The 11261-nt window shown below is 48.6% G+C and overlaps 1 non-coding gene across 1 annotated transcript; it reads left to right on the top strand.

Annotated features, from left to right (window-relative positions):
- Positions 1–5717: 5717 nt before the first annotated feature.
- Trnaw-cca lies at positions 5718–5789 on the top strand. Its single transcript has one exon. It is a non-coding gene; the product is annotated as a tRNA-Trp (tRNA).
- Positions 5790–11261: the final 5472 nt, after the last annotated feature.

The following is an 11261-nucleotide window of genomic DNA, read 5'->3' as shown; positions in this document are numbered from 1 at the left end:
TAGGGGGTCGCGATCAGCCAATCAGGGCTCGGCGTTCTGACGTCACCGCTACCCCCTGCGCAAGAAGCAGGCGAACTTGCCCTCCGCATACGCCGAGAAGACCAGTGAAATACACTCGCCACACAAAGCTTGCTTCCTGCAGTGGGCTTGGAACTCTTTCGTTTTATAATGGCAAGAAAAACACTCATCTACTTCACAGTAGTCTTCTTTCCCAAGGAGATGCGGAAGAGTCTTGTGTCGTTCTCTGACCTGCATCGACACCCGAAAGGCAAGCAGGCATGGGAGTCGCGAAATCCGGAACGTTAAAATGCGGTTCCCTGAAAATACGGGCGTCACGGTGCTAAGTGCTTGAGACGCGACCTGATCACTTCAGCAGAATCTGGCTGTCAACAATATCGTGGCTTATGGCGGCGATTTGAAAATGGAATAATTATAGTGACAACAGACGCGACTGCTGCCGTGCAATGATGCCGCAGGTAATCAAAACATATATACACGGCTAGAGTGAGGCTGTTGTCGGCAAAGCATTAAAGAATGGGAATGCGGTATACTCTGACACAGAAGCCAGTGACACTAGGATATACTAATGATGGGTGTCAAGTCCTGGTGTAAGGTGACCTCATGTCACGTGAGACGTAATGGCACGGCGCGTGACACGGAATTAGTAATTTCACGTTGCTTGAAACTATGATGTGACACAATAACGTCACGTGACCATGTTGGGTGACGTCAGGCCAAGTGACGCTATACTGAGTCGACAATATGCCATTAAAAGAAATGTTATGAAAGCCTACCGTTTTTTATGCATTTCAATTCTGAACATGGCGGCTTGATCGCTAGATCAGAACATGTATCTCTCAATTTCTTTTATATATTCACATTACCTTAATGCCTTAGTCCTAGCAGAGCGACAAACAAAAACAACCGGCACAGACAAGCCTCAAACACGTGCAGCATTCACGCGATGGCACCTTTGGCAGGCTTGCAATATCACTCGTGCTTGCTTCACGAGCGCCGAGAGACATGCGGCACGTGTTTTAGGCTTGTCGGTGTCGTTTGTTTTTGTTTGTCGCTCTAGTGAGGCTAGGGCAGGCTGTTGATAGACATTACGTAAGCGAAGATCTAAAGAGGAAGATATGCTAAAATTATTAGACTTGGCATCGTACATCAATCCTCAAGCTAAGCCAGGCCGCCTAATTTAACTTTGCTGCTGGCGACGCAACAGGAATTACGTAAAGGCATTCCACATGTACCGATTTTCTTGAGGTGTAAAAAATCTTCAGGGCATAAACATACCCAACAAGGTAGTGGCCCCACCCCATTCTATCGCGATTCACTCCTTATCAAAACATGTGCGAACATCCGAAAAATACTGAAATTCTGGAAGCGCTACCAGGCGAGCCCACCTAAAATAATAGGAGCCTGTGCACTAAACATTTGACGTCATCAGAGTGAGATCGATTGGAAACACATATTCGGCACGAATGCAGCGTTCACCTGAGCCCCGTGTCCAATGAACGCGTCGAAAGACGCTTGACATCGGGCTTGGGTTCAGTGAGTTGGCGCCATCCGACTGTGATGACTAGAGTCACTGAATAGGTCTCCAGAGTACCGACAACCCCAAGCTTCGCGCCGTGGCGCTCCAATTCATCCATATCCGTGCCGCCATTTCGGAGCCTTGCATAGTACGCTGCACAAAAACTGTATACGCAAACCCCGCCGTTGGCGTTGTCGACCGGTCTTTCAGGTAAGTTTGTGGCGCCGTGGATATCCGCTTTCATTCATTTGCACCATCATTTATTATTATCTGCACTCGTGTAATCACTATACTCTGTAATTCACGTTAAAGAAATTCACGTTAAAGACCCCAGGTATTTAGCAGTCATTTTGTACTGGCAAAATATCTAATTTTGAGATGAGTCTCCTATCGCCGTCTAAATATCCAGAAAGTAGTAATTCGCTCGATGAGGGTGGCCTTTGCCGTGTTCCCACTGTAGTGGCGAACGTTATCGCTCAGAGCTTAGCCGTTTATCTTTGGCATCATGGTAAACGGGCCGTGCAACGACTTCAGTTTGGAATGCTTTACATTTTACACGAGCTTGCTGGCTCTAGCGGGGACCCAAGTATGCTCGCAGGCGACGCCACTGGCCAAGAAACTCCTTTGTTGCGGTGTAATTTCAAGGACAAGAGCGAGCGCTTTCTTTCAATATCTTCTCGGCAAAACTAGATGACGCAGCTTTAATATCAATCGAAGACGCACGAGGCAAGGTATATGTACCTTGCACAAGGCGCGGCGGCGTCATCTCATCCTGACCTGCTCGACTCGCGGCATCTCGTCAGGCTCGTCTGTCAATGGGCGCGGGACAGATTCGAATCGTCTCTAGAGGCGTCAGCTGGCAGCCCAGAGGCTGTTCATGGGTGATCCGAGAACGCGCCTTATTTCAATGATAGCACGAGAACAGTCGGAGCTAAAAAAAAAAACACCCTTGCGCTTCCGTGCCTGAGAAAGGCGCTCTTTCGATCCAAACAAACATGAGAGCGATGCGTCCTATAGACGCTTTGCACACGCGCCAAATTACAGCCGCCATTGGTGACCTTCTCTTGTCTTACCGAGATGCCGAGCAACTGAAACGGTAGTTGACGATCCCCTACAAAAGCCGATGCTTTAGAAAAGGACACAGTTGAGGCTAATATGGCAATAACCTGGCCTGCTATGGTAATGATGAAGTGAAATAAACGGAATAGGAGGAAACAAAAACTGAAGGTCAGTTATGGCGGCGTCCATGCACAGCTCCTGCAAAGCGTCTATAAGCAGTATTCTCTGGGCGGCCACATTTATGGATGCTGTCTAGAGTCGAGACTCTAGACAGCATGTCTGCTTCTTGAGCAGGGGTTGTGCTGACGTCAGAAAGACGCCGAGCTCTGATTGGCTCCGATTGGAAGGACAGCGGGTAGACCTCGAGGCAGCTAGCATTGGGGTCCACCCAATATCCTTCCAATCGGAGCCAATCAGACCTCGGCGTCTTTCTGACGTCAGCACAACTCCCGCAAAAGGAGCAGACCAACTTGCGGTCCGCATAGCCACGCAGCGACACCAAGACGAACGCGTCTGCCGCTTGGCGGCGACTCTCGTCAAGCTTCGGCGTGTTTGCTGCTTGAAGCAGGTTCGGGATCGACCGATGATGAGGTCATGCGCAGGCCCTGCCTTCTACCTTCTAGGTGGTGTCGCTATACGGAGAGCAAGTCGTCTGATTCTTGTACAGGAGTTGCGGTGACGTCAGAACGACGCCGAGTTCTGACTGACTTTGATTTGAAAAATATAACCTATCAATCAACAACAACAACAAAAAAAGATAGTACTTTAATGCTAGACGGCTTGAGGTCCATCCACTATTCTTTTTGGTTTTTCAATCAGTCAATAAGAGTTCGGCGTTCTGACATGATCGCAATTAACCCCTGTGCAAGAAGCAGGCGTACTTGCGTTCCGCATAAACTTCACAGGGCCTCTACTGAAACAAGCCTGCAGGTCACCTACTTCCTTTTTGCGGCGTACTGCGTAGGGTGTGAAGTGATGAAGTAATGTTAAAATAATGTTATTTGCATCATGGGGGGGGCACAAGAAATGCCGTGAATCAGAGGGTGGGTAAAACGCGGGAGACGTACAGCTCGACAAAGCTTAGAACTCCCCCCCCCCCCCCCCCTTTGCGCCCTCAAAGACGACACCCCAACAAGGAAATCTTCACATGGCAGCTAGACAAGACAATTATAGAAAAATTGCAACGAAAATACAAGATTTCATGCCTCATCGCTAAGATGTACGGTGTCGGAGATATTTGTCAAAATGTATCGTACATGCTTTTATATATATATATATATATATATATATATATATATATATATATATATATATATATATATATATTCAATTTTTTTTAGGAATGTAATTCCAAATATAGAAAAATACGTAAAATATTCATTAGCGTATTATGAAAAATCAATAAAAAGGCTTATGAAAAAGTTTGATTTATTAGAAAGACTACAGTGGCTAAAAGGGGTAGTGTAACGAACGAAACCGGAGAAACGGCACAGCGTTGGAAGACGGCCGCGGGTGGCGGTGGCGCTTTTAGCACCGTCGTTGCGGCTATGGCTCCGGCTTGGCCGCTTGGCTCCGGCCAACTCCGGCCGATTCGCAGCTGTCGATTACACTGTCGTCTGCTAGTTTCACATTTTTATTCACCTACGAACACAAACCATGTCCTTGAAAGTTCACTGGAAACAAGTAATTGTTTTTGAGGTATTTATATTAGTTATGAAGTGTGTTAGGGTGCCTCTATCTGCCGGCCGATGTAGGCACCCTAACGGAGCTGCGGATCGAAGCGCCATCTACACCGTCTTCCAAGGAGCGACCCTTCCCGATGCATGGTGAAGGCTACGCGGTAACTACACTACCCCCTTTAAGCCACTGTAAAAAGACGAACAGGTTAACCGAGCTGAATGAAATTCCTTAATATATAGCTCGCAACATAAAGCTAGTTTCTCTCTCTCTCGAAAAAAAAAAAAAGGTATACTTCTACACTTCCACAAAACTTCAGTTGGACGTTCAGCGCGCTGACGTGGAACCGGCGGTACAAACTTTCACGAGCGGCTTGGTAGCCGAGTGGCACAACGTATTAACATAAATAATGTACGGGTTACTGATTAAAAGAAGGTAATCGGGGTTTTGTTGGTCCTACTGTAAAAACATCAGTGTTTTCTTTTTTTTTTTTCTGTAGTTTTTGAAATGAGGTATATCTCCACCGTTATCAAGCCCCTCCTAAAAGTTAAGGCCGTTTGTTCGACGTCAGTGCAATGAACTCCGAATTAAAGCTTTGAGGTGCATTATATGGGACAAAAGGGTGTAAGACGACATCCCCTTTTTTTTTTTTTTTAAGTAAACCGCAGTTTTGCGGCGTGTGAGGAGGAAGCCTGTGTGATGAGGAGAAAAAAATGCTGCAGTGAAACAGCGATGAATTCGGCGCTATTATTACGCGAATTCAGCGGTGCGCGGGATGTGCGAACCGGCCTTCAGAACTTTGCGCAGTTACTGCTTATGAATTCCTGACGTTTATAAATTATAAGTTATAAAACACGCGCTATCTTCCTTCCCCCCCCCCTTCCCCCCCCCCCCCCCCCCCCCGCAATGGCACTCGCAGAAAAAAAAAAATCAAAGAAAAACGAGCGGCGTTCACCCCCTCCACTTTATAAGCCAAAACGAGCGGCCACGTGATAGAGGCGATTATTCGCTGCCAATGTTTCTCATAGCTACGCGTTGAAGTTGGCAAAGCACACGCACTGAGTTACAGATATTGTTAGATTTCGGTTCTTCCTGGCAGTGATTGGACACGAACAACTACCCGAATGCTTTTCGAACTATTGATTATCTTGAGCTAAAATCGAGAGCTCACGCAATGCTTGGTTCCAATGTATGAACCGCGTTATATCATCTTCACTCGCGGGAGTACGCTAACGCTGACCTCTGAGCTAAGTCATCGAGTTTTGTGACGGGAAGACTGAGAGAAAACTCCCGCTTTTCTCCTTGAAATTACACGACAGAAAGTGTCCTCGTCAATGGCCTTTCGTGTCAGTATACTTGGGCCCCACTAGTACCAATAAACTCGCGTGCAGTGAAACAAAAACAAAGTACAACTTAACATCGTTGCACAGTATTTTTAAAGAGAGGCCCGGTGGCGCAACGGTAGCGCGTCTGACTCCAGATCAGAAGGTTGCGTGTTCAAATCACGTCCGGGTCAAGGTTCATTTTCTATTCTAGGAATCGGAATGGTGTTCCTCAAGATTGATGCACATTTTTTTTTTCTTCTGAAACTCTTCAAAAGGTGCTTAGAGAAATGGGGACGATTGGTAAGTCGGCGACGGCTCGGACTACTATTTTTTGACTCTGACTTTCATATTGATACTGTTTCCCATAGGTATATGGTGTATCGTCGGTACCTTCTCAGAGCTCGCCCCGTGGAAGCTTCACGAAGCTTGTCAACCGAAATGTGTCACTCATAACAAACAAATCGATTGATGTGCAACGTGTACGTATAATTGAGATAGAAAGAACCGGGACTCCCATTGCTTCTGTATACCAGTTCGTTAGCGAGCTCACCGGCGTAAGCGAGCAGGGGTGAAGATTGTGGGATTTGCTAGCTACCAACTAACACAGGTACCGATAGAGTAACCAAAGGGTTGTCTCAACAGCGGCGGCGATCTCAAAGGAGACGTCAAACCTAGTAGCCCGCGGTCCCCACATCTCCGCGGCAATGTAGACGACGTTTAGGGCCACATTACCGCGGGTCGCTCCGTCGGTGCCAATGATCGTCTACCTTGTCTCACTCTCTCGAATATAGCGGAAGAGAAGACACACGTACCAGAGTAAGGGCAGAGTCCAAGAGAATTTATTAGAACACTCTTAAAATGAACTACTATGTCCCCATCCAAAATGGCCCCCGCGCCGGCAAGGTAAGAAAAGGTCCTTACCTGCCCAGAGGCGGGGTTCCGGAGAGCCAAGACCGGGGAAGCGTCGGAGAAGTCGCCGACACACGTCCTATCTCTTTCGCGGTCACCCGGACGAGTCCCTTTCCCGAAAGCGGGAAAACAAGAGGCGAAACCTCCTCGCCTGTCAGCAGTGATCCGCATCCGAGCGGGGCAACGGAAATCGGTCCCCCCGGGAGAGAGTGAGAGGAGGGCCCCCCAAGCCAGGCGGCCCTCCGCCTCACGAACAGGTCGTAGCTCACGGCGAAGGAGGCCGAGTGTTCAGACCCGCGGCCGTTATCACAGCCATCAGGGAAGGGAGACCAGAGGAATTCCCACAAGATTGAGCCGAGGATCTCCGCGTTCTGCAGCGGAAGCTGCTCAAATGCGCTAATACATAAAAGCTAGGGTTCGGAGTTTTCGGTTTGAACCGATAAAAGTATGCCGAATTCATTTTCGTAAATTCAGTTTTAACCGAAAAAGGTCAGTTTTTTGGTTCGGCATTTTCGACTTAAACCGATAAAAGTACATCAAATCCATTTTTCTAAAATTCAGTTTTAACTGGAGAAGGTCACTTTAACCTTCCAGTCGTACCGCAGAGCCGTGGAGAAAAAGTGGAACGACAGTGTCTATCGAAACGTGTCCGATTGTATGGCATACACGTCGATCGGAACGTGAAGTCTGAAATGTCCTGACTTCGCCATGCACGAACGTGTTTTCAAACTCGTTGTAAGGAAGGCTGACTTGATGCAAGCTCTGCTGGTTCCGTTGTGCTTCAAAACGTCGCACCGTCTCTTTTGGCGGTCACAATTGGTTGATTGGCCGATTTTGGCTCAGGCAGCGCTTCATATCTCCTCAGCCTGCCAGTGTCCAGTGTTAGCGTTGAGGGGGCATTCTCAAAGCTCAGGGTCACATTAACAGGAAAGAGAGAGTGCGGATCAACAAGAACCTGGGAAAGTACACTTGTGTCACGTAAAGATCACGTAATCCTGATATACAGAAGGTGAAGCTTCATGTTTTTTGGGCATAGGCTTCATGTCACTTGTTTGTACTTCTGTGATTTTATTGTCTTTTTTTGAAGTTGCACAAGAAATGGACAAATGAAGTGTCCATTTATTTTTCAATGTATCTGTGCCGTTATTCTTTGAGTGATCACAAATATCAAAGCTACAAGGATCATCTCATGCGGTGTCCGTAGGTGTCTATTTTATATTCACCGAAAAAAAAAAAAACGAAAAACTTTTGTGGGCAAAAATACACGCCGAAAAAAAACCGAAAAATAAATTTTAAATGAACACCAAAAAAAGTACGCCGAATTTTGAAAAAAAAAAAAAAAAAAAAAATAGAAACCGAAAACGCGGAACCCTAAATATAGCGTGAAAACATTAACGAAAAAGAAACAAAGTACACACCTTCGAAGTTTTATAAAACTCTAGCAAAGAATTTTTTTCTTTTTTTGCGGCTGTTTCGAATTTTTGTTTTTTTTCACGTGTGCATTTTGGTGCTCAACGTGAGCAAGCGTTTCAATGTTCACAAACTTACAGCCCAGCGTGCAATCTTCACAGCTCAGCTCGCGCGGCTTCGTAACTTCGGGAATTGAGCGAAGCACGTGCCATATACGCATGGACGCTAAAAATGACACCGGTCCGCAGCCTATTTCAGACAACTCTGCGTGGCATTTCAGATGTGAAGAGCGCGCGTGTACTGCTTAGAGCGGCGCGCAAAATGCGGAGCGCCAGTTCGTCTGCTTCTTCTCCAGGGGTTGTAGCAGGGTGTAAGATAGACAGGTGGGGAAACGAGAGCCACATGAGCGACCGGATTGTGTCCCCCTCGGTTTTCTTTTTCTGTGGCGCCATCTATGTGGAGCACCGCGAACTCTCACTCCGGGTGGGCGACCGGTGGCGACCGGCTAAACCGACGGAGACGGTTTTTCGTGGATTTTTAATGGAGGACTCTCGTGCTCTCGGTTTATTTTGCGCACTCCCCCATAGAGTTCCACGCAAATCCTATTCCAATTTTTTTTCCTCTCACCGCAGCGCCATCTGTCGCAAATCGGGGGTACCCGCAAGCAGACGAGTACACAATGCGGTCACGGCGCTGCGGTAGGCTTCTGTGGGCCGTTTCCCCACCTGTCTATCTTACACCCTGGGTTGTAGTGACGTCAGAACGCCGAGCTCTGATTGAAGGATAGTGGGTAGATCTCAGTGCAGCTTGCTTTGAGCTCTACCCCCTATCCGACAATCAGAGGCAATCAAAGCTGGGCGTTCTGACGTCACTGCAACCCCTGCAAAAGAAGCAGACGAACTGGCGCTCCGCGTAGCTTTGGCTTCATAGCCACGGGAAATTGCGTCAAACAAATGGCGCGCGAAGCGCCGCTTCCCTGACACTTAGTGCAACTGAAATTGATTTGCAGGAAAACTGCGAGAATAGGTGGTGTTCACTGAGCCTGCAGGTTCGATTTTGCCAGGGAGCGCCACCGTCGATCCGCCATCTTGGAGGTCGCGGTTTGACCAGTTTAGCTGGCTTAGGTAACTTGGGTACGCGGTCGTCCGTTGGTAGTGTGTTAACTCCATATCGTTGAAAGTAGCTTCGTTGAACAGAAGACAGAAAAAAAGGCTATTTCGAAGGCGGGCCGTTTTAATTTCCTTGTTGCTGCCGCCGAGTACTGAACCGTATGCAAGCGATTTAGCGAGCGACGACGACCTGCACTCTCAAGTAAAAAGGGTGTAAAAGGGTGTATCGTTACACCCTTTTGTCCCATATAATGCACCCCAAAACTTCAATTCAACGTACAGCGCCCTATAGTCGAACAGACGGCCCCAAATGTTACGAGGGGCTTGTTAACGGTGCGATATAACTTTTTAATTAGCAAAAGTACGTATCAAAGACCACAGAAAGAAAACACCGAGTTTTTACCGTAGAGCCAAGAAAACCCCGATTATTTTTTTTTTGTAGTCAGTAAAACGCACATTAGCTATTTTAATAAGTGTCACCACACGGCTATGAAGCCCCTCGTAAAATTTGGGGCCGTCTGTTCGGCTGTAGGGCGCTGTACGTCTACTTGAAGTTTTGGGGTGTATTCTATGGGACAAAGGGTGTAACGATACACCCTTTTTTCTTGACAGTGTGCTTCGCTGTAGCTCGGTCACTCGCGCCACGAGGAAAACCGCATGAAAGCGACATAAGCAAGCGAACAAGGCGATGAGCAACTATTTCTAGAAACCCAACAACTGAGCGACGCGCACCGTGAGAAATCTCGTCGCTGTCACCGTCGCTCGTCTTGTCGCTCGCTAAACCGCTCTCATCGCGTTTGGGCGATGGTGAACTGCGTGGTTGTAGGGCGCTGTAACCACACGCGGAAAAACCATATCGACAAAAACTTCGCGAAAGCGGGCTTTTTCCTCACCCCAAAAGTGGTGATTACCCAGTGTGAGCGAACGGCATCCTTATAACTTCGAAGAGGCACCGCGGCATGGGCGTACCAACCGGGAAGGCAAGGCAATGCACGTGTTTGCCCTGCCCCCCCCCCCCCCCCCCCCCCCCCCCTTCCCCTGAAACAGCCGCTACTGGGCAGAGCAAACATTGGCCGGCGGCGCCCAAGAAATACCAAGGGCACCGCTCCCCGGCCCTGGAAGGGGGCGGGGGGTCTGGTTTGCCCCCCCCCCCCCCCCCACACACACACACACACACTTAAAAGCAAGTCATTGGTACGCCACTGCACCGCTGAAACAGCTGACGACGTCGGAGAAGCGGCCGTCGTGCTGACGACCTGCTGCGCTTGTCGCATGCATGCAGTGGTTGCCGGACTGCGTACGCGCGGTGCAGATCGGTTGTTCCGGTCACAACGGAATCAGTCGCTCTGACCGCTAAGGAAAAATGCGCCGCATTTTTTATTAGCTACGCACTCGGTGAGCCGCGCGGTACGTTTCTGCACAGGAACGAACACCGAAAGCACGAGGCACGACACGGAGGCGATGGAGCTACACGGCCGCAGTGAAGAATATACGCTAGAGGAGAAACAACAAAAAGCTAGGTAAACGAAACAAGGGTAATCACGCAGTGCTACAAAAGCACCAAAGGAGGAAAATTACAGTTCTTGCAAAAGAGCTACCGCCGTGGGCACGGCGCGCGGCACGGAGCGCTGCATGGAGTCGATGGAGCAACGCGGCCGCGGTGGGCAAGTCCGAGAGCGACAAACAAAAACGAACTAAAACACACACAAAAGCACCAAAGTGCTTTTAAAACGCCGCCCCCCCCCCCCCCCCCCCCCCGGGATTTACTCGGCTGCCGCGGTGTGAGAATCGCGCTCCTCCTCGATGATAGGCTTCACAATAAACGTGCTTGCCCAGAGCTTCCTGGCGTGAGAAAATAAAGGCCCTAATACCGCTCGTATATAGCAAAACTAGAATTATTTACGCGTCGCAGACCTAGCCTCGTGCTGCTATTCTGGGTGAAACAAGGAGACGCCAGGCTCTTTAAATCGACCGGAAATCGCGCTACGACCTTGCGCAGCGTTACCTACAGATGGTGCATTTTTTTTTTTTTTTGTAAAATGCACCATCGCGACGGCGAATCCGTCCTTGCGATTGGCCAGCGCCGGCCCTCGCGCCTTCCTCGGGGAAGTGGAGGGGCCCTTCAGTTTGAGTATAGTTTGAGTGAGGTTTCTGAATTCGGCGGTAAGAGCTGCGCTCTAAAAAAAAGAAGGTTCAAACAATCAAAATTAAAATCGCTAGCTAGCAGCAAGCCTC

This window comes from Ixodes scapularis, unplaced genomic scaffold (genome assembly GCF_016920785.2).
Source record: "Ixodes scapularis isolate PalLabHiFi unplaced genomic scaffold, ASM1692078v2 PGA_scaffold47__10_contigs__length_4178495, whole genome shotgun sequence".
Taxonomy (NCBI): domain Eukaryota; kingdom Metazoa; phylum Arthropoda; class Arachnida; order Ixodida; family Ixodidae; genus Ixodes; species Ixodes scapularis.
This window is presented reverse-complemented; position numbering and strand designations above follow the sequence as displayed.